Source organism: Rhinoraja longicauda, chromosome 14 (assembly GCF_053455715.1).
Source record: "Rhinoraja longicauda isolate Sanriku21f chromosome 14, sRhiLon1.1, whole genome shotgun sequence".
In the NCBI taxonomy this organism is placed as follows: Eukaryota; Metazoa; Chordata; class Chondrichthyes; order Rajiformes; family Arhynchobatidae; genus Rhinoraja; species Rhinoraja longicauda.
In genome coordinates, this window is record NC_135966.1 from 50391135 (window position 1) to 50415460 (window position 24326).

The following is a 24326-nucleotide window of genomic DNA, read 5'->3' on the forward strand; positions in this document are numbered from 1 at the left end:
CAATAATGGTTTTACATAGATGTATCCCTAAAATTGATGTTAGCTGGACCGCGGTTGAGTGTCACAGATCTGATCTTCAAAGGATAACACTGTCCAGCAAATATCCCTTCTGTTTCCCATCCTGTGGTATCAGGCGGCTTGATGCAATTATTTGACTTCCTGTGTCCCTGCGTGATCTTCCAAAATAAATTATATAATATATCCAGGAGAAGCTTTGTGAGCTCAAGAATACTTCTTGAACGATCAGAGAGAGATGAGAAATCCTCTGCGACTGGTAGCTGCTAATGCAGTGAACACTATGTAAAGTTATTGCATTGATTTAAAGGCAGGCCCTGTTTCACTGTGATTGTTATCTTCTATTGTCATGTCAGTGCATTGATATGAACCTTACGATTCTCTACGCACCAATGTTACACCATTTTTATTATGATTTAAATAGTCCAAAGATTTTTTAACTGATCATATTCTGAAGCCAAGTGTGTAAGTGTGGGTGCATATTCAAAATAAATGTTGAGTGGAAATTACCATTAATAAATCATAGAGTTGTATAGAAACAGGCCCTTCAGCCCACCATGGTCATGCTGATGATCAAGCAACCATCTATACCAATCCCCTTGATCAGCACTTGGTCTGAAACTTACTATGAACCTTGACAATTCAAGTGTTTATCTAAATCTATATATTACTAAAACTCTCATCTTGTTTGTTCCCCGTATGTTTGTGCCATCTGTTTGTCTGTTTGGGGCGTTGATCCCACACAGTACGCGATAGAGCAACAATTTTAGGCCCACCCTACTCACCATTCCCCCGCGGTCTCAATAAATCAACTTTTGTTATTTTTTAAAAACACTTTACTTAATAAACTTTAATAAATGCACCCCCCCCCCCCCCACTGGGAGGACCAGCGGGAGGATTGGCGCACATCCCGCAGTGCCCTGTGCCTGACCTTCCTCCCATGGTGCAGTGCGGCGGCAGAGGGTCATACAAGATGGCCGTCCGTGCCGTTCACCGCCGAGCTGCAGGAGAGGTTTGGGTCCACGGTTCGCTCTGGCCTCACCCCTGGCCGCATGGGGCCGAGGTTAGTGGCTGCCTCTCCCCTTCCCTGTCTCCCCCGCACACCCGCCCGCCCATGGCCCCAGGGGACACTCCCCGCCCGGCAACGGCTCCACGGATCATCAGTGTCAGTTGTGGGAGGGTTGCCGGAGAGGTTTGCACCCAACGGGGGTTGCCGCGCCCGCAGAAACGCCCACAGGAGAGATTTGGAGCCAAAGGGTCCACCTCAGTCTATACTTTTTAAATGCTGTGAGTCTCTGCCTCCAGGCTGTGGTTTCCAGACTTCAACCACATTCTCATTGAAATACTTCCTCTTCACACCTCCACTAAACTTCATACCCTTACCTCAAACAATACAAAATAGCAATCATAGTGATAGACAGCTCTATTAAAGGTTAAAAGTTTATTTTTATCAACCTCACCCATGCTCCTCATATTTGTATATATCTATCAAGCCCTGTCCTCCACCTGATCCTCTTTGTAAAAACAAACCGGACCCCTTGAGCCTCATCTCATGGCATGTTTCAATGATAGCTCTCGCTTCAGTATTTTCTTCAGTGAGCAGCAAATAGACACTACCCTGAGGAACATGCATCAGGCAGGGTAAGATCTACCATCCTAAAAGGACTGAATCATGGCAAGTCACATCCTCCTCTCCAACCAGCTGCTGTGGTGAGTGGAGACCTCCCACCCACACTTCACTAGGTCAATGGAGATAACATCTCCCCATGGGAGAGGTGATGTGAAAGATGAGCACTGATCTACCCCTGACCCCCACCCCTCCTCTGGGCCATTTTTCATTGGCCTCCTATAGGCCTATTGCAGCACGACCTGCCAAATATTGGTTTGGGCTGAGCTGGAAGCAGGGCCTAAGGATTCACTATCTGCAGCCCCTCTCTGTTAGAATAACAAGAGCGCAAAGGATGCTTTGAGGTCAATAGTGGTTGCTAAAGTGTTATGATGTTGGGGTAGTTGGATATAAGCACAGGTATGCATTAAATTGAGTGTGCAAGTGATTCACCACTAGATTGATGCCAATGAAATCCAGGTCTCAAAATGGCTCCACAAACATGTCAGTCACAACAGACTGAAAGTGAGCACGCCTGGCCTACCGACAATCTTTTCCTTGTGCCACAAGTTAAAATTGATCCTGATGTTCCCCGTTCTATTCTTGCATGTCCTGGTTATGGGGTGGCATCCTTCTAATGCATTTTAAAGCTCAGACGAATCTGCATCCAAGGTACAAATATTGGAAATAACCAGTTTATCCAATCCACCTGTCTGGACTTGGGACCATATCTCCAAACCATCCAATTTCCTAGACTGTGTTGTGGGGTTATGGGGAGAAGGCAGGAAAATGGGGTTGAGAGAGAGAGATAGATCAGGCATGATTGAATGGTGGAGTAGACGATGGGCCGATTGGCCTAATTCTGCTCCAATCAATAGAGTTGATGTGGAGAGGATGTTTCCACTAGTGGGAGACTCTAGGACTAGAGGTCATAGACTCAGAATTAAAGGACGTTCTTTTAGGAAGGAGATGAGGAGGAATTTCTTTAGTCAGAGGGTGTTGAATCTGTGGTATTCTTTGCCAAAGAAGGCTGTGGAGGCCAAGTCAGTAGATATATTTAAGGCAGAGATAGATTCTTGATTCGTACGGGTATCAGAAGTTATGGGGAGAAGGCAGGAAAATGGGGTTGGGATGGAGAGATAGATCAGCCACGATTGAATGGCAGAGTAGACCTGATGGGCCGAATGGCCTAATTCTGATCCAATCACTTATGAACCCATGACTGATTTTCCAGTGTACTTCAGATGTGGGGAGAGGGCAGGAGGTAATGAGGGAATTATATTAATTACAGAAAAGTCAGCACTCCTCACTACTAATATCTCATTAAGGAACTCCACATCTTGGACAACAGTCCAAATAGGGATAAAAATTCTAATAAAACTGAGCCAAGAACTGTTCAAAAAGCAAGGTCTTTGTAAGTAAGATTGGCAGACTTATCTAGGACTTTTATCTCTATATCGTACTTACAAACACCGCCGGCTTTCTGAAGCCACTCGCATACTGATTTGAAAATCCAGCCACCGGCCAAGATATTAGTTATGGACGTCTGAGTAGACATTCAATCATCAGTGAGGAATTTTCCCTGACTGATTGTTCTCTCCAACCTCCCCTAATGTATAAGCATCTGCTGAAAATCAAAAGCTACCAAAATAACATGTTACCCAGCCATTATCAGGTTTTTTTTTCTATGATGTTCGGGAAGGTTTTAGAAACACAGTCTGGAGATTTTTTTTCTGTAGGTTCTCACTATACATCATACACATGTGATAATGACAATACTTCACTCTCTTCACCAACATCACTTGATCTTATACAACCCTGACTTTGATTTCACTGCTTTGGCATGTTCTTTGCCCTCTCATCTTTAGTCCTCTGTCCTTCTCCCCGCTCTGTCTTTTCCCACCCACATCTCACCCTCCAGCTGTACATTCCACTCCTCCTCTTCTTTTCTTATCTTGTGTCCTCTTTTCATCCCGAGCCTTTGTCACTCACCCTACCCATTTGCCAGTCACCCTGCCCTTCATCTGTCACTTGCCAGGCTTCATCGCATCTGCAGCTCTCTTCTCCAGCTTTCTCCCCCATACTCCATAGGTCTAAAGAAGGTTCCTAACCCAGAACATCCTCTGTCTACTCCCTCCACAGATGCTGCCTGACCTGCTGAGTTCCTCCAACATTTTTATAACTTGCTCATTCTGAACTCTATCCTTTGATTAATGGTTGTCTCTGCCATCCCTGATCGTGTAATTATTTCATCATTTTTTCTGGTTTAAATGTTAAATCATGTAAAACGTGGAATTAGCATGACATTTCTGGAAGATTCCTCAATGCGTTGAATAATATTTGACAGCTTCAACAGATCAGAACAAAACGATATTTTAAAACACCTAACTTCAGCATATGGTCACTTGCATAAACACAGTACCAGGGAAATGTGTACGTTTAGATTTTTTTTAGATTTAGATTTAGAGATACAGCGCGGAAACAGGCCCTTCGGCCCATCGAGTCCGCGCCGCCCAGCGATCCCCGCACACTAACACTATCCTACACACACTAGGGACAATTATTTTTTTTTTAACATTTATCCAGTCAATTAACCTACATACCTGTACGTCTTTGGAGTGTGGGAGGAAACTGAAGATCTCGGAGAAAACCCACGCAGGTCACGGGGAGAACGTACATACTCCGTACAGACAGCACCCGTAGTCAGGATCGGACCTGAGTCTCCGGCGCTGCATTCGTTGTAAGGCAGCAACTCTACCGCTGCGCTACGGTGCCACCTATTTTAGCATTAACATGACAAACTATCTATGTCTGCAGAAGAGTCTCGACCCAAAATGCCACCCATTCTGCCTGTCCCGCTGAGTTACTCCAGCATTTTGTGCCAATCTTTGGTTTAAACCAGCATCTGCAGTTCCTTCCTACACAAATTATCCATGTTGGCTGTATGAGGACAGTCACCTTCAGAAGTGGAATGGTTGCTGCCAATGACAAGGTCGGTTGGCGTGAGGACCTTTCTGTGAGGACCTTTCATGAATTTGCTAGCATTTATTATCCAACATGAAATGAGTTGGACCAACCTTGATCGGAATTGGCACTTGTTGGTAGACACCCCAAAATGTGACAATCTCAGATGTTGTCTAGGAAGTGGAAGCAAGTCACACTAATTCACAGAGCAATGAGGTTGTGTTCAGATTTGGACAGAGTGGAATGTTGTCTTCCATTTCATGCGGGCATACTTGATCTAAAGAGTTGCTGCTTTCCAGTCAGTAGCACCTACTTTCTTCAATGTGATTGCAAAACAATGATCCCTGATCATGCATCGTACCTTCATTTCTGACCATGGGTGCTGCCTCCTAAGTTTGCATATTCTCCTTGTGATGGCTTCGGCTTCACCTGGGTGCTCCGATTTTCTTCCGCATAGGCTGTTGTGGTAACCAGTTACAGGTTCTCACCACGTTTCAGTGCGGTTCCCAAAGCCAAAGGTTTGAACCCGGCTCACTGGCACTGTGTGGCAGAACAAAGGTATTTATTCACAAGATGCTGGAGTAACTCAGCAGGTCAGGCAGCATCTCGGGAGAGAAGGAATGGGTGACGTTTCGGGTCGAGACCCTTCTTCAGAAACGTCACCCATTCCTTCTCTCCCGAGATGCTGCCTGACCTGCTGAGTTACTCCAGCATTTTGTGAATAAATACCTTCGATTTGTACCAACATCTGCAGTTATCTTCTTATACGGTGTGGCAGAAGCTTGACTAGATGCATTGCTATGCTATCACAGTAGCCCGATGGCAGATTGTCTTTCCCTTTGCTTCTCACTTCTTTCCACAAACATTTTCCTGGGCCTCCTCCATTGTCAGAGTGAGGCCCAGCGCAAATTGGAGGAACAGCACCTCATTTTTCGCTTGGGTAGTTTACACCCCAACGGTATGAACATTGACTTCTCTAACTTCAGGTAGTTCCTGCTTTCCCTCTCTATCCCCTCCCCCTTCCCAGTTCTCCAACTAGTCTTCCTGTCTCCTACTACATCCAATCTTTTTCCCGCCCCCTCCCCTAACATCAGTCTGAAGAAGGGTCTCGACTTGAAACGTCACCCATTCCTTCTCTCCCGAGATGCTGCCTGACCCACTGAGTTACTCCAAATTTTTTTTGTCTACCTCCGATTTAAACCAGCATCTGCAGTTTTTTTTCTTAATTCCCTCTTTGATCTCTTTCTTGTACAACCTCATGAATTTTTCTCCAAGGGCACTTTGCCATTCACTTTCCACAGCTGCAGCCAGTGGCAAAGTTGGTCGGATAGTTCAGCCCATTTTGACCAGTGGTTTGTCGAGCATTCCTCTTTCATTCATTCACTTACCCTTTTAAGAATTAAAATAACACATGTTGTACAACGATACAATATGATAAGATACGATGGAACTTTATTTATCCCAGGAGGGAAATTGATCTGCCAACAGTCATATAAACACAAAATACATGAAACATGAGGTTAAAGTGAAGAGTGAAAAGGCTTGCGGGATGTGCAAAGGTTGGGGAGGGGAGTTACGGTGATTGGGTAAACCTGAATCATGTGGGGAAAATGTAATACAAAATTAAATGCAAACTCTACATCTGAGTGATATGTAGGTGTGTCACATTAAAAGCACACTTTTATATTTATATTTATATTCATTGATATTCATGTTATGTTTCACTTGAGGTTTTGTTTCACGTGATTCCACAAACATCTTGGTTACAGTTTGCTAGTACTATTTGCTTTAAAATTGGGTGGGCTTTCAACAGGGGACTAATATTAATGGTGCAACATATGGGTACAATTGCTCAACAGAAACAGATATACCCCTCAGGATTTAAAACATGGTATTAATGTTATTGATCGGTCTCTCGTGAGCTCTGCTGGGGATTCAGATTAATTTCGGAAGCAGTTAATAATTTGCTAAGGAGCGAGATCTGATGGCGAGGATCAAAACAGTGATTGTATTTATGCAACAATTGTCCGGGTGAATTAAGGATGAAATAAATTATCAGCCAACAGCTGCTGAGCGTGGTCAGCCACAAATTAATGCAGCAGATGCTTCATAACCCATCAAAGAGGTTTTTCATGTAACCTCTGTGTGCTCTGTTTAATGGAGATATGGCTCACCCCTGCTTCACCTGGTTGTGCCATGTAACACAAAGATCTCTCACTTTACAAATGGACATCTTCGAGCAGTGTAAGGGGTAAAGGGTCTGCTTCTGAATCAACACCTCGTGGTGCTCGGACGTGGCAGTCCTGCTGAGTTCCTGCTCCTGGACCTGAATATCCAACAGTGTCGTCCCTCCTACCTGCGTCGGGGTTTGGCTTCGGCTACCCAGACAGCTGTTTAAATCCCACATCATACTGATGCTGAGATTGCGCTAGATCAACCAGACACTGCTACAAATAGCCTTGGAATGAATTGCCCCTCTACGCCCTGCTTACAAGCAGGAACTGAACTGGGAGGATCCACGTGCAGGGAGTTGCACAGTCTTGGCTGCTTTGAGTCGGTGGACTGGGTGCTCTGCAGCTAACCTAAACGAGTTCATCAGTAAGTGTGTAGAGGACAAGCCCAAAGAGGACAACACAAGTGTTCCCCAAAGAGAAACGATGGATGAACCATGAGATCCATCCCAGTGCAGTCCAAGGCTGCCGTGTTGAAGTCAAACTATCCACGATAGAAATGTACGATCTTTGCAAGGTCATCAATTATGCCAAGAATTAATTCCAGACCGAGCTGGAGTCCCGAGATAACCAGACAGATACCTGTTGATCAATACAAGGCTCACAAGCTACAATGGGCAACAAAGTGAAGCCAGGCAGTTTCGCTGACCACAACACACAATCCTCAAAGAGTCTTATTAAGAGTCAAACGGTAGCTAGGGAGAGAACAGGTCGCCTTAAGGATCAGTCGGGAGCCACTGGAAATGAGCAAAGTCTTAAATGAATACTAGATGTCTGTCTTTACCATAGAGATGGCCTTGGGATCCAGGGACACAAAGTGGTGGAGTAACTCAGCAGGTCAGGCAGCATCCCTGGTGCCGACCCGAAGCATCACCTATCGATGTTCTCCAGAGATGCTGCCTGACCTGCTGAGTTACTCTAGCACTTTGTGTCCTTTTCTGTATTAACCAGCATCCTCAGTTCTTTGCTTCTGCTTGGGATCCAGGGAATTCAGGGGAAAAAACAATCACACCCTGGAACGTGTCAACATTATGAAGGAGGGAAAAAAACTGCAGATGCTGGTTTAAATCGAAGGTGGACACAAAATGCTGGAGTAACTCAGCGGGTCAGGCAGCATCTCGGGAGAGAAGGAATGGGTGACGTTTCGGGTCGAGACCTTTCTTCAGACAGAAGAAGGGTCTCGACCTGAAACGTCATCCATTCCTTCTCTCCCGAGATGCTGCCTGACCCGCTGAGTTACTCCAGCATTTTGTGTCTACCAACATTATGAAGGAGAAGCGTTTGGAGATCTTGACATACATAAAGGTAGGAAGATCCCCGAGGACTGACCAGGTGTTTCTTCGGATGTTATGGGAAGCAATGAGGCAGATTGCTAGGACCATGGCTGAGATTTTTATATCTTTGTTAGCCATAGGTGACTTTGTTAGACCATAGGAAGACTGCAGGCTAGCTGATATTGGACCTTTATTTTACAAGGACAGCTGGGATAAGCCAATGAATGACAGTGAGCCTTACATCAGTTGTGGGAAAATTATTGGAAAGGATTTTTAAAGACAGGATATCTTTGTGTTTGGAACGAAAGGACTTTAGTCACGGTGGCGCAGCGGGAAAGTTGCTGCCTTACAGCAAATGCAGCGAATGCAGCGCCGGAGACCCGGGTTCCATCCCGACTACGGGCGCCGTCTGTACGGAGTTTGTACGTTCCCCCCGTGGGTTTTTTCCGAGATCTCTGGTTTCTTCCCACACTCCAAAGACGTACAGGTTTGTAGGTTAATAGGCTTGGTAAATGTAAAAATTGTTACGAGTGTATGTAGGATAGTGTTAATGTGCGGGGATCGCTGGTCGGCGCAGACCCGGTGGGCCGAAGGACCTGTTTCCACGCTGTATCTCTAAAACAACTAAACTAAAACTAAGGCTGATGAAGGAAAGTCAGCATGGCTTTGTACATGGGAAATCACAGATTTGGTTGAGTTGTTGAATAGGTGACCAAGAAGATAACAAGGTAGGCGTTGTCTGCTGGACTTCAGCAAGGCCTTTGGCACGATCCTGCATAGTAGGCTGGTCCAGAAGGTTAGATCACAGGATCCAACATGAGCTGGCCATTTGGATACAGATTTGGTTTGGTGGCAGGAGGTGAAAGGAGAAAGCATTATTTTTCAGGCGGGAGGCTTATGATATGCCATTGGTGTGCCACGTGGATCAGTGTTGGCTCGTCTGTTCTTCATTATGTATATCAGAGGGTAAATAGAGGTGGATAGTGCGGAGTGCAGTATGTGCAGGAACAGAGAGGAATGGGGGTGCAGTAACCGAGTGAGTGAAGAGAAGGGAGCTGGGGTTAGGGGGGGGGGGAGGGAGGAGGGTGTTGAGAAAGAAGTCATTTTGAGGGAGCAGAACTAAAGGGGAGGGAGCTGAGTGAAGGGGTAGGGTGGTGAAATAAAGAGAGCTGAGTTATGAACGGATGAGGAATACTTAGATACACGGATACATACATACATAGTCAATAGGTGCAGGAGGAGGCCATTCGGCCCGATGAGCCAGCACCGCCATTGAAAGTGATCATGGCTGATCATCCACAATTCCTGCCTTCTCCCCATATCCTTTGATTCCGCTAGACCTGAGAGCACTATCTAACTCTCTTTTGAATGCATCCAGTGAATTGGCCTCCGTTGCCTTCTGAGTCAGAGAATTCCACAAATTCACAACTCTCTGGGTGAAAAAGTTTTTCCTTATCTCAGTTCTAAATGGCCTACCCTTATTTTTAAACTGTGGCCGCTGGCTCTGGACTCCCCCAACATCGGGACCATGTTTCCTGCATCTAGCTTGTCCAATTCCTTAATAAACATACATTTCTATAAGATCCCCTCTTATCCTTCTAAATTCCAGTGAAATCAAGCCCAGTCACTCCATTCTTTCATCATTTGACAGTCCTGCCATCCCGGGAATAAACCTCGTGAACCTAAGCTGTACTCCCTCAATAGCAAGAATGTCTTTCCTCAAATTAGGAGACCAAAACTGTACACAATACTCCAGGTGTGGTCTCACCAGGGCCCTGTACAACTGCAGAAGGACCTCTTTGCTCCTATACTCAACTCCTTGCGTTATGAAGGCCAACAAGCTCTCTTCATTGCTTGCTGTACCTGCATGCTTACTTTCAGTGACTGATGTACAAGGACACCCAGGTCTCGTTGAACTTCCTCTTTTCAATACCTGACACTTTTCAGATAATAATCTGCCTTCCTGTTCTTGCTGCCAGTGGATAACCTCACATTTATCCACATTATACTGCATCTGCCATGCATCCGCCCACTCACCCAACCTATCCAAGTCACCCTGCATCCTCATAGCATCCTCCTCACACTTCACACTGCCACCCATCTTTGTGTCATCTGCAAATTTGCTAATTACTTTTAATTCTTTCATTTAAATCATTAATGTATATTGTAAATAGCTGCGGTCCCAGCACCGAGCCTTGTGGCACCCCACTAGTCACTGCCTGTCATTCTGAAAGGGACCCGTTAATCCCTACTCTTTGTTTCCGGTCTGCCAACCAATACCCTACCCCCAATACAATGTGCTCCAATTTTGCCCACTGATCACATGTGTGGGACCTTATCAAAGGCTTTCTGAAAGTCCACATACACTACATCCACTGGCTCTCCCTGATCCATTTTCCTAGTTACATCCTCAAAACATTCCAGAAGATTTGTCAAGCATGATTTCCCCTTCGTAAATCCATGCTGACTTGGAACGATCCTGTTACTGCTATTCAAAAGTTGCGCAATTTCGGCTTTTATAATTGACTCCAGCATCTTCCCCACCACTGATGTCAGACTAACTGGTCTATAATTTCCTGCTTTCTTTCTCTCTCCGTTCTTAAAAAATGGAATAACATTAGCTACCCTCCCGTCCACAGGAACTTATCCAGAATCTGTACAACATTGGAAAATGATCACCAATGCGTCTGAAGAAGGGTCTCGACCCGAAATGTCCAGAGATGCTGCCTGACCCGCTGAGTTACTCCCGCATTTTGTGTCTACCTTCGATTTAAACCAGCATCTGCAGGTTTTTTTCCTACACACATTTGCGTCCATGATTTCTGGAACCACCTACTTGAGTACCCTAGGATGCAGACTTAATGAAGAATGGAAGGGGTGGTTAGGGAAAGAGAAAATGGATGAGGACATATTTGGGTCTGAATGATAAGGGGAGACGACCAAGCAAAAGGGTGAGCACAAAAATTGCATTTGAATCCATATAGAGCTGTATCACTTGCATTTATATGTTATAGAGGGAGCATGTATGTTTGTGTATACTATGCAGATTTCTTAAGACTAAATTCCTACCATTATATTCGACAGTCAAGGGCATTAACTAGGATCAATTTTCCTAGTTTATCTTAAGTTACCTGTAATGTGGTTTAAATGCAATCTGTTCTGGAAAACTGGTTAGGCCACATTTGGATTATTGTGCAGAGTATTGATCATTCCATTCCAGGAAGGATGTGGAGGTTTTAGGGAGGGTGCAAAAGATGTTCAATAGACAATAGGTGCAGGGGTAGGCCATTCAGCCCTTCGAGCTAGCACCGTCATTCACCGTGATCATGGCTGATCATCTACAATCGGTATCCCGTTCCTGCCTTCTCCCCATATCCCCTGACCTTTAAAAGCTCTATCTAACTCTCTCTTCAAAGCATCCAGAGAATTGGCCTCCACTGCCTTCTGAGGCAGATAATTCCACAGATTCACAACTCTCTGAATGGTCAACCCCTTATTCTTAAACTGTGGCCCCTGGTTCTGGACTCCCCCAACATTGGGAACATGTTTGCTGCCTCTAGCGTGTCCAATCCCTTAATAATCTTATATGTTTTAATAAGATCCCCTCTCATCCTTCTAAATTCCAGTGGATACAAGCCCAGTCGCTCCATTCTTTCATCATTTGAGAGTCCCGCCATCCCGGGAATTAACCTTGTGAACCTACGCTGCACTCCCTCAATAGCAAGAATTCCTCAAATTTGGAGACCAAAACTGCACACAGGTGTACTCTCACTCGGGCCCTGTACAACTGCAGAAGGACCGCTCTGCTCCTATACTCAACTCCTCTTGTTATGAAGGCCAACATTCCATTGGCTTTCTTCACTGCCTGCTGTACCTGCATGCTTCCTTTCAGTGACTGATGCACTAGGACACCCAGATCTCGTTGTACGTCCCCTTTTCCAAACTTGACACCATTCAGATAATAATCTGCCTTCCTATTCTTACCACCAAAGTGGATAACCTCACACTTATCCACATAAGGCCAACATGCCATTCACTATCTTCACTGCCTGCTATGATCCGGGCAGCATCCTTCATGAGGATGTTGCCTGTATCATAGGATATTAGCTATAATGAGAGGTTGGACAAACACAGATTATTTTCTCTGGAGCGTCGTAAGTGGAGGAGAGCCCAGTTAGAAGTATATACAATTATGAGAGGCACAGACAGGATAGACAGTCAGATCCTTTCTCCAGGGTGAAAATGTCAAAGTCTAGAGGGCATAGCTTTACGAAGGGCAACGTTTAAAGGTGATGTGTGGGTCAGTCTTTTACACAAAGAATGGTGGGCCTGGAATGCGCTGCCAAGGGTGGTGGTGGAGGCAGATACAATAATTGTGTTCAAGTGGTTGTTAGATAGGCACATGGAGATGCAGAGAATGGAGGAACATGGAGCAGAGCAGGCAGTAGAGATGAGCTTGGCATCAAGTTCAACACAGACACTGTGGACCGAAGGGCCTGTTCCTGTACACTACTGTCCCATGTATGAACCTCTCCATTCATTGGTGCATTATTTCCTCATTTATAACAGCAAAGATCCTGACATGATTTTATTTACAAGAAACACTGGGAAACCTCAGCAGCATCTGTAGGAATAGAAATAGACAACTCAGCTATCATTAACCTGCTGTCATGTCCTTGGGATGTGGAGGGAAACCAGAGCACCGAAGGGAAAAGCAAGTGGTCTCAGGGAGAATGCGAAAACACCGCACATATAACATCCATGACCATTATTATCCATGACCATTATTATCCATGACCACTATTAAACCCAGGTCCCCTATGCTGTGCGGCATCAGCACTAACTGCTGCAACTCTGAAACTCTATGAAACTCTGACAACAGTTAGTTGACTGTGATAAAACACCAAAAACAGTTATTAGGAGAGGGAATAGGTTTGCACGCTAATCATTAACTGCAGTGCCAGCAAGCAACAAGTGGCAATCAGCCTCATAATGATTTTTCAAGTTCAACACAAGAGGTATGTTTTAAACTAGATTTTCATTTTAAGATTGCTTTCTCGGAGAGTCTCCTGAGCACCTTTGTGATCTGAAGGTAATCTTTCTCATAGTACAGTCCAGTTGTCTCGTCTTTCTGCCGTATTTATGTTTCCTCTCATATACCTTTAGTTTTATTTTTACAAATACTGTAAAGCACAAAGTCGTGACACAACTCCAGAGGCCCTGGTTCGATCCCAACCTCCAGAGCTATAAGTGTGGAATTTGTACCTTCTCCCTGTAATTATGTGAATCTGTTCAGTGTCCTCTGCTATCCACCCACATCCAAAAGATATGCAGGTTTTCTGGGGTTACGTCCGCACCCGGGTGGTGTTGGGGAGGGACTGGGCCCTGCCCATGGGCACCCTGGGGGATTTCTGGGGTTACGTCCGCACCCGGGTGGTGTTGGGGAGGGACTGGGCCCTGCCCATGGGCACCCTGGGGGATTTCTGGGGTTACGTCCGCACCCGGGTGGTGTTGGGGAGGGACTGGGCCCTGCCCATGGGCACCCTGGGGGATTTCTGGGACCGCTGGGCACCGCATCCTGGATAGGGATTGTAATATAGTTGTATAATAGTTTCATTTGGGACATTTGTTTGTATTGTATTCTGGTGGTGGGTTCTGTTTTGTTTTATTGCATTGTAAATATTATTTTAAAAATAATTAAATAAATGTTTTAATTTAAAATAAATGCAGGTTGGTAGGTTAACCAGATGCTGTAAATTGCACATAATGCACAGATGAGTGGTAGAATCTGGGGGGGAGGGGGGATTGGATTGACAACAATGTGGGGGAATAAAATTGAGATTAGTGTCGGGTTAGTGTAAATGGGTGGTTGATAGTTGGCTTAGAGTTGGTGGGCTGAACAACTTAGTAACTTAGTAAAGGAAAATCAGTGATCGGCTGGAGCTTGGTGCTGAAGATCCGGTGGCACGGTGGCGCATCGGTAGAGTTGCTGCCTTACAGCACTTGCAGCGCCGGAGACCCGGGTTCCATCCCGACTACGGGTGCCGTCTGTACAGAGTTTGTACGTTCTCCCCGTGACCTGCGTGGGTTTTCTCCGAGATCTTCGGTTTCCTCCCACACTCCCAGTTGTACAGGGCATTGGTGAGACCACACCTGGAGTATTGCGTACAGTTTTGGTCTCCTAATCTGAGGAAAGACATTCTTGCCATAAAGGGAGTACAGAGAAGGTTCACCAGATTGATTCCGGTGATGGCAGGACTTTCATATGAAGAAAGCCTGGATAGACTCGGCTTGTACTCGCTGGAATTTAGAAGATTGAGGGGGGATCTTATAGAAACTTATAAAATTCTTAAGGGGTTGGACAGGCTAGATGCAGGAAGATTGTTCCCGATGTTGGGGAAGTCCAGAACAAGGGGTCACAGTTTAAGGATAAGGGGGAAGTCTTTTAGGACCGAGATGAGAACGTTTTTTTCACACAGAGAGTGGCGAATCTGTGGAATTCTCTGCCACAGAAGGTAGTTGAGGCCAGTTCATTAGCTATATTTAAGAGGGAGTTAGATGTGGCCCTTGTGGCTAAAGGGATCAGGGGGTATGGAGAGAAGGCAGGTACAGGATACTGAGTTGGATGATCAGCCATGATCATATTGAATGGCGGTGCAGGCTCGAAGGGCCGAATGGCCTATTCCTGCACCTATTTTCTATGTTTCTATGTTTCTACTCCAAAGACGTGCAGGTTTGTAGGTTAATTGGCTTGGTGTAAATCGTCCCTATTAGTGTTCATGTGTGGGGATCACTGGTCGGCACGGACCAGGCGGGCCGAATGGGCTGTTTCCGCACTGTATCTCTAAAATTAAAACTAAAGCAGAAGATGTATTTGTGGGAGGTATAAATAGGAAATCTGAAAGAACTAAAATAATGATGAAAGAAATCCAAGATACAAACCTGGAACAATTGATCACCTATAATTGATCAATTGATCAAGACCTGAGTGCTGTACTGTGCAAAGCTGACAAGATGGATAATGCAATGCTGTCCTTTGCATTAATGTTGAAATATATTGCACCAGTTTACAAGGCCAAAGACAGAGAGGTCAGAGAGGGCAATGAATGAAGAATTAAAATGAAAGCAACTGGAGACTTTGGTCACCCCTGTTGTCTATAGACAAGTGGTCAACCAACCTGTGTTTTGTTTCCCCGATTTGTAAAATAAATAATGACAAATAGACAGTGGTGAATCTGTGGAATTTATTGCCATAGGCGGCTGTGGAGGCTAAGGCAATGGATATTGTTAAGGCGGAGATTGACAGATGCTGGATTAGTTAGGGTGTCAGGGGTTATGGGGCGAAGGCAGGAGAATGGGATTGAAAGGGAAAGATAGGTCAGCCATGATTGAATTGCAGAGTTGACTTGATGGGCTGAATGGCCTAAATCTGCTCCTACAACTTATGAATTTATGAACTTGTGAACTTCAGTGGTGAATGCAGTGTACTCATGTGGAAGAGATACCATCCTTAGAGAGCTCCTTTTATCATCTCTCCTTAAGTTGGTCCTTGTCTGCGTCACCCCAGTACACAGGTTTGATTTCCATTGCTGGCTACATGTCTCCACCGCCTGTCCTGATCCTTCCTTTATCACTGTGGGATCAGACTGCTTTGGAAGAACCCACCTTTTTTTTTCAGCTAATAGACAATAGGCAATAGGTGCAGGAGGAGCCATTCGGCCCTTCGAGCCAGCACCGCCATTCAATCTGATCATGGTTGATCATTCTCAATCAGTACCCCGTTCCTGCCTTCTCCCCATACCCCCTGACTCTGCTATACTTAAGAGCTCTATCTAGCTCTCTCTTGAATGCATTCAGAGAATTGGCCTCCACTGCCCTCTGAGGCAGAGAATTCCACAGATTCACAACTCTCTGACTGAAAAAGTTTTTCCTCATCTCCGTTCTAAATGGCCGACCCCTTATTCTTAAACTGTGGCCCCAGGTTCTGGACTCCCCCAACATTGGGAACATGTTTCCTGCCTCTACCGTGTCCAACCCCTTAATAATCTCATACGTTTCGATAAGATCTCCTCTCATCCTTCTAAATTCCAGTGTGTACAAGCCTAGTCATTTGGGAGACGAAAGCACATGGCCTGGACTCTATGATACCAATTGTGAGTCTGCTCACTGTGATTGTGCAACAAAACCCATGGCAGATTTCAAATCTCAACAAGAATTAAACACAGCAATCCAGGACTGTGGCAGGTTAAGAGAGTGAAATACTGCCTGTTTCGCAGAGTTTCCCATCAAAGGCTGGCTTTTCCAGTGAAGCCCACATCCTCTAAATGAATGAAAAATAGTCAGGGCTTCAATTCCTTCTCCATAATATAATAATCATTCACACTTATCATTGCTGCCCCAGGATGTGAGATGGTGTGCCCTCATATTACCGCCTATCACATGGCTACTATGTTCATCGTCAATAATCCTTTTCAACAACCCAGTTCACCTTTGAATATGGGTGACACAGTGGTGCAGCAGGTCGAGCAGCCACCTTACTGCTCTAATGCATTATGTGTGATCCTTATGTCGGGCACCATCTGTGTGGAGTTTGCAAGCGTGGGTTTTCCTTGCCTGTGTGGATTCCTCTGGATTCCTCCCACTTTGAAAGATGCAGTAGGTTAATTAGATAAAGTAAATTGCTTCTGGTGTGCATGGGTAGAATTGATAGGAATGATGGGAATGTGGAAAGGATAGAATTCAGGGAATATTAGCGGGAGTATTAGTATGACTTCATTGAAGCAATGTAGACTAGATGGGCTGAATGGCATTATGATACATCACAAAGAAATATGGAAATATCTATGGAATGTAACATCGGTTGAAACTGCACTGGATACTATCAAGGTTGGAGGAGGAAATCGCATTTGGTTCAGGATATAAGGAAATTTCTTAATACTTCCTCCCACCCCCACCGAAGATAGACACAAAAAGCCGGAGTAACTCAGCGGGTCAGGCAGCATCTCTGGAGAGAAGGAATAGGTGACCTTGTCCGGTTGAAACCCTTCACCGAAACCTTTTCTCCAGCGATGCTGTCTGACCTGCTGAGTTACTCCGGCTTTTTGAGTCTATCTTCGGTAATCCGCAACAATAATCCCACTGCCAAAGAAACCAGTCATCTGTGATCTCAACGACTACCGTCCTGTTGCACTAACCCCAGTCATTATGAAGTGCTTTGAGAAGCTGGTCCAGCAGCACATCAAAGCCAGCCTCTCAGCCACTATCGACCCACACCAATTCGCTTACAGATCAAACAGGTCTACAGAGGACGCCATTACTACTGCCCTACACACCGCACTGACCCATCTTGAGCGGCAGGGCAGTTACGTGAGGATGCTCTTCATAGATTATAGTTCAGCATTTAACACAGTCATCACGGACAGACTGGTTTCTAAACTAACTGATTTAAGACTCTCCCAATCTATCTGTAACTGGATTAAGGACTTCCTGACCAATCGGCCCCAGATGGTCAGATTAGGCCCTCACACATCCTCCACTCTCACAATCAGCACCGGCTGCCCACAAGGATGCGTGTTGAGCCCTCTTCTCTACGCCCTCTACACCCATGACTGCACCCCCACTCATCCTACCAACACCATCATCAAGTTTGCGGATGACACGACTATGGTTGGACTCGTCTCAGGAGATGACGAGACAGCCTACAGAGATGAAGTCCAAAAACTGATAGGATGGTGTGCGGAAAACAATCTGGCTCTGAATCCTTCCAAGACAAAAGAACTCATAATAGACTTCCGAAGACACAATATGGGCTACACACCACTGCATATCAGCGGGGTTTGTGTGGAAAGGGTCCCTGCCTTCAAGTTCCTGGGCACACATATTGCTGAGGATCTCTCCTGGACCACAAACACCATAGCGGCAGTCAAAAAGGCACAGCAGCGGCTCTACTTTCTGAGGATCCTCAGGAAGAACAACCTGCAAGAGCAGCTGCTAGTGACTTTCTACCGTTGCACCATCGAGAGTGTGCTGACGTACTGTATTTCTATGTGATACACCAGCAGCTCAGAGGCAGACAAGAAACCCCTTCAGAGGGTCATCAACTCTGCAAAGAAAATCATTGGTTGCCCACTGCCCTCTCTAGAGGAACTTTACTCCGTCCGCTGCCTCAGCAGAGCGGCCAACATCCTGAGGGATCCTTCCCACCCTGGTCATCAGCTGCTCCAACTGCTGCCCTCTGGTAGACGGTTCAGGTCCATTACATCACGGACTAATAGACTCAAGAACAGCTTCTACCCCAGCATCATACGTGAGCTGAACACTGCCAGACACTCACATAAAACTGAATGGAAGGAACGGAACTGATCGGAACACTGTCAGTTACTTGTCAGAAAACATAAGCCTCAATTTAATACATGTTTACATCCTACTCTACTTATATTGCTTAACATTTGCTAAACTTATTACATGTTACACCCGACCGCACCTTATATTTAATTACATTATTTCTTTTATTTTTTTAAAAAACGGCACTTGCAATATGTTAGCTCTCATTGCTGTGCAATAACTTGCTGTCTTGATTGCACTGTACACTGCCTTGACCGTATTGTAATTGTTTTGTCTATATTGTATTTGAGGTCAGTTTGTTTAATTCAGTAGATTAGGTTTAGCTTGTTATGGATAAAGGTTTATCCTTTGTACTATCTGTCTGCTGTGTGTGATTGCATCATCTGGACTGCTTTAATTTCGCTGTACATTGTGTAGTGACAATAAAGGTTTTTTACATTTTACATTTACATTAAACCAGTGTCCGCAGTTCCTCCCGACACCTCACACCGCCACCCACAGTTTTCCTGAGGCGTGTCTCATTGCAGTTTTCATCACTTGACCTGAAGGTCTCACCTGCTGTTGGCTACAGGTGTCCTGGAAAGATATCTTACTCAGGCTTGCTCACAAAGTCACTGCTTTTATGTTAACATACAATCGTAGGTTAATTGGCTGGGTGAATGTAAAAATTGTCCCTAGTGGGTGTAGGATAGTGTTAATGTACGGGGATCACTGGGCGGCACGGACTTGGTGGGCCGAAAAGGCCTGTTTCCGGCTGTATATATATGATATGATATGATATGATATGATACGTTTGGAGTCAAATATATAGCTGTTCCTGGAACATGTTCCAATAAAAATAAAATGGGTACGGTAGCGCAGCGGTAGAGTTGCTGCTTTACAGTGAATGCAGCACCGGAGACTCAGGTTCGATCCTGACTACGGGTGCTGCACTGTAAGGAGTTTGTACGTTCTCCCCGTGACCTGTGTGGGTTTTCTCCGAGATCTTCGGTTTCCTCCCACACTCCAAAGACGTACAGGTATGTAGGTTAATTGGCTGGGTAAATGTAAAAATTGTCCCTAGTGGGTGTAGGATAGTGTTAATGTACGGGGATCACTGGGCGGCACGGACTTGGTGGGCCGAAAAGGCCTGTTTCCGGCTGTATATATATGATATGATATGATATGAAAACTGCCTCTCCTTTGCATTGTGTTTGGTGCTTTGGCTGACTAACCGGTCTTACTCAGCATTGCTGGAGATAACAGCAGCCATTCCAAGTACGCAGCCTGGGAGAGGGTAACTGATTTACAATCAAGGTTCATGTACCTGGCTCCAGATTGACTCAGTGTGGTTGGAGGACAAGGGAATTGCAAAATTTGAATCCATATAGAGCTGTATCACTTGCATTTATATGTTATAGAGGGAGTATGTATGTTTGTGTATACATGCATGCTATGCAGATTTCTTAAAACTAAATTCCTACCATTATATTCCACAGTCAAGGGCAGTAACTAGGATCAATTTACCTAGTTTATCTTAAGGTACCTGTAATGTGGTTTAAATGCAATCTGTTCTGGAAAACTGGTTAGGCCACATTTGAATTATTGTGTCGATTAATGATCATTCCATTCCAGGAAGGATGTGGAGGTTTTAGGGAGGGTGCAAAAGATGTTCAATAGACAATAGGTGCAGGAGTAGGCCATTCTGACCTTCGAGACAGCACGGTCACTCACCGAGATCATGGCTGATCATCCACAATCAGTACCCCGTTCCTGCCTTCTCCCCATATCCCCTGACTCCGCTATCTTTAAAAGCTCTATCTAACTCTCTCTTGAAAGCACCCAGAGAATTGGCCTCCACTTGCACAAGAATTGCAAAATAGTTGAATTAATCTTGTGATGGATGATCACAATGTGGAGAGAATAGAAATTATCAAAATGTGGAGAGATGTAAAATTGTTAATAGTGTACATGAGCGCTGTATATTTAGCATGGGCTCAGTGGGCCAAAGTACCTATGTCCATGCTGTATGAATCTATGACAGTATAAGAGTCGAGAATCATATAGCATCGAAAAGAGCCCTGAGTCAAGGCTAAACATCACGCATCCATTTACACTCATTACAATTTTTATTCTCCACACATTCCCACCAACCAAATTCCCACTCCTCTCCTGCCCCCCCCCCCCCCCCCCCCCCCCAACTTCAATATTAACACCTACCAGGGCAGTTTGTAGTGGCCAAGTAATTGGCCAACCCAAACATCTTAGGCATTGGGGACAAAAGTGGAGCTTGCAGAGGAGAGTCACAGAGAGAATGCACACATCTACACACAGACAGTATGAGATGAGGATTGCACTGGGGTTGCTGGGGCTGTTAGGCAGCAGCTCTGAGATCTGAACCACTGTGCCACTCAGTAGAAGTGGCTAAAATCTGCATGGGAACTTCATAGTGATAACTTTGTGACTACAATCTCCAGAATTTGTTTAAATAACCATGGAAATGTAGAGATGAATATTCATTTTACAACTGCTCCACATTTTAAAGTGATTGGGGAAACAATTTAATAGGAATCTGAGGGGTAACTTTCTCGCACAAAGGGTGGTTGGTGTATGGAACAAGTTGTCAGAGGGGGCAATATTTAAGAAACAATTAGATAGGTACATGGATATGACAGGTTTGGAGGGATAAGGGCCAAACGTGGGCAGGTGGGACTAGTTTAGCTGGGGCATGTTAGCCGGTGTGGGCAAGTTTTGCCGAAGGGACTGTTTCCACACTGTTTCACTCTATGATCTTGGTTTCATAACATTTAATGCTATGGCCTAATCTACCCCAACACCATCTTTCACTTCATGCCTGCCAATTCCATGGGTATGTAGAACTATAACATCTCTGATTATTCAAGAGCTGCTCTCTCAATAGCAGCCAAAGGTCGCAGTTCACAATGTGTGGGAAACGAGGAGAGTTCATCCAAACATTCTGGTCAACATTTATCTTGTCAACCAGCTTTACTGAAAACAGATCATCCAAGCATGATTAGGTGGCTATTTCTGGGAGCTTGCTATGTGCAGAATTTGCTATGTACTTTCTATATTACATTACGAATATTGTTTAATTGCGAGTGAAATATTTTCACATGTCCTGAGATTCTGAAATGCTAATTAAATGCATCGCTCTTTTTTATGGTCTCCCAGAAAAAAAGGTAAAAGTGTTTGGTTGAGAATCTGAGTCGTTGTGGATGAGCAAGTTATGTTGCATTGATAAATAGATAGAAGCAGGCACCATTAACTGTGCTCTTTACAGCCAGAGAAACACAAACATTTTTGCCCCAAATTCTTTATAATTCTAGGCCTCCTCCATTGTCAGAAATTGGAAGAACAGCTCCTCATATTTCGCTTGGGCAGCTTACACCCCAGCGGTATGAACATTGACTTCTCTAACTTCAAGTAACCCTTGCTTTCCCTCTCTTTCCATCCCCTCCCCCTTCCCAGTTCCCCGACCAAACTTACTGTCTCCGACTACATTTTATCTCTGTTTGCTTTGTGGTTACCTTCTCCCAATCAACAATGATCTATTCTAAAATGTCCTTGAACATCATTCCCTTTGTCCTGTTTTCACACCTTACACATCCTTATCTATACACTTCCTTATTTATGTACCTCCCACTCCCCTGACATCAGTCTGAAGAAGGGTCTCGACCTGAAAGGGTCTCGACCATTCCTTCTCACCAGATATGCTGCTTGTCCCACTGAGTTACTCCAGCACTGTGTCTATCTTCGATTTAAACCAGCATCTGCAGTTCCTTCTTACACAATATAAAAGTCCAACAAGGCCTCTTATGACTTTGTCCCTTCTCAGCAGCGTAGACCCCCCTTGAGTGTACTTGGAACAAATTCCAGCCCTTCATAAGTCATCCAATTTCCAAGGCATACTGATTGCCAGTGAAGATTAATCAAGATTTAGGAAAATATTTATGTCTGGAACATAGCTTTGAATATTAGAGGTTAACTATTACAAGAGAAAACGCCCATCTCTTCATTCCTTCATGCAAAATTAAATAGTTTTCAATGGACAACTGCAGGGAGAAGTCACTTTTAAAACCTGCAATTGACAAACCTCAAAGATTCCCGTCATTCTTCACAAAAATCAGACAGTGCTCTCTTTTTCACCCAAAATGGACTCTGAACATTTGCCAAGGGGATAAATCATTGTGATCCAAACATAATTGTGCACTCTGCTTGATTCATTCCTCCCTGCATCTGCAAGTGCTGGAATCACAGGTGTCAGTGTGATAGAATAAATTTATGTCATATTTTCAACATGAGGCCCAGAAGGAGTGTTTGGTATTCCTGTGTAAGCGCTGCTTGCAATGAGTTTTCAAACTGGGATTGAGTGCGTCAGCATCATTTCATACAAAATATTTTAAACAGATGCTGATTCTGGTCAGGAGTTAATGAAGTGAATGCTTCATACAAAAGGTTGCAGTAGGATTAATGATGACTTCAAGTTGCTCAACAGGCTATATTTCAGAATTATCTTTCAGAGTCAGGCAACGGTGATTACAACGATTTAGAAGACAGCTGCGGTCAGGAACAAGGTGTGAATCGTAACGATCGTAACATTGAAAAGAAATGCAAAAGAAGCCAACATTAAATTGTAACACTCTGTAACACAATAATTCAATCACATTGAAAAGTGAGCACATAATAAACACAGATTTAACATATAATAAATGAAAATTAAAAAAAAATAATAACTTCAATACTAGTGCACTCATCACGAGCCACTGCAACCTCTGGCACCCGCCACAGGCATGTCCTCGGTAGCCTGCCACCGGGTCCTCCGTTGGATGGCTCTCTGGCGGCCCACCTCACTCCCTGATGGCCCACCTCACTCCCCAATGCCCACCTCACTCCCCGATAGCCCACCTCACTCCCCAATGCCCACCTCACTCCCCGATGGCCCACCTCACTCCCCGATGGCCCACCTCACTCCCCGATGGCCCACCTCACTCCCCGATGGCCCACCTCACTCCCCGATGGCCCACCTCACTCCCCGATGGCCCACCTCACTCCCCGATGGCCCACCTCACTCCCCGATGGCCCACCTCACTCCCCGATGGCCCACCTCACTCCCCGATGGCCCACCTCACTCCCCGATGGCCCACCTCACTCCCCGATGGCCAACCTCACTCCCCGATGGCCCACATCACTCCCCAATGCCCACCTCATTACTAGATGGCCCACCATACTCTCCAATGCCCACCTCACTCCCTGATGTCCTACCTCACTCCCCGGTGGCCCACCTCACTCCCCAATGGCCCACCTCACTCCCCAATACCAACCTCACTCCGCAATGCCCACCTCATTACTAGATGGCCCACCATACTCCCCAATGCCCACCTCACTCCCCGATGTCCTACCTCACTCCCCGATGTCCTACACTCGCTCCCCGATGTCCTTCCTCACATCACTCCCCGATGACCCACCTCACTCCCCAATGCCCACCTCACTCCCCGATGGCCCACCTCACTCCCCGATGGCCCACCTCACTCCCCAATACCAACCTCACTCCGCAATGCCCACCTCATTACTAGATGGCCCACCTCACTCCCCGATGACCCACCTCACTCCGCAATGCCCACCTCACTCCCCGATGACCCACCTCACTCCCCGATGGCCCACCTCACTCCACAATGGCCCATCTCACTCCTAGATGGCCCACCTTACACCCCGATGTCCCAGCTCATTCTCCAGTGGCCCACCTCACTCCCCGATGGCCCACCTCACTCCACAATGGCCCACCTCATTCCTCGATGGTCCACCGCACTCTCTCCGATGGCCCACCTCACTCCCTGGTAGTCCATCTCACTCTTCGATGTCCACCTCGCTCATCGCTGACCCACCCCGCTCTCT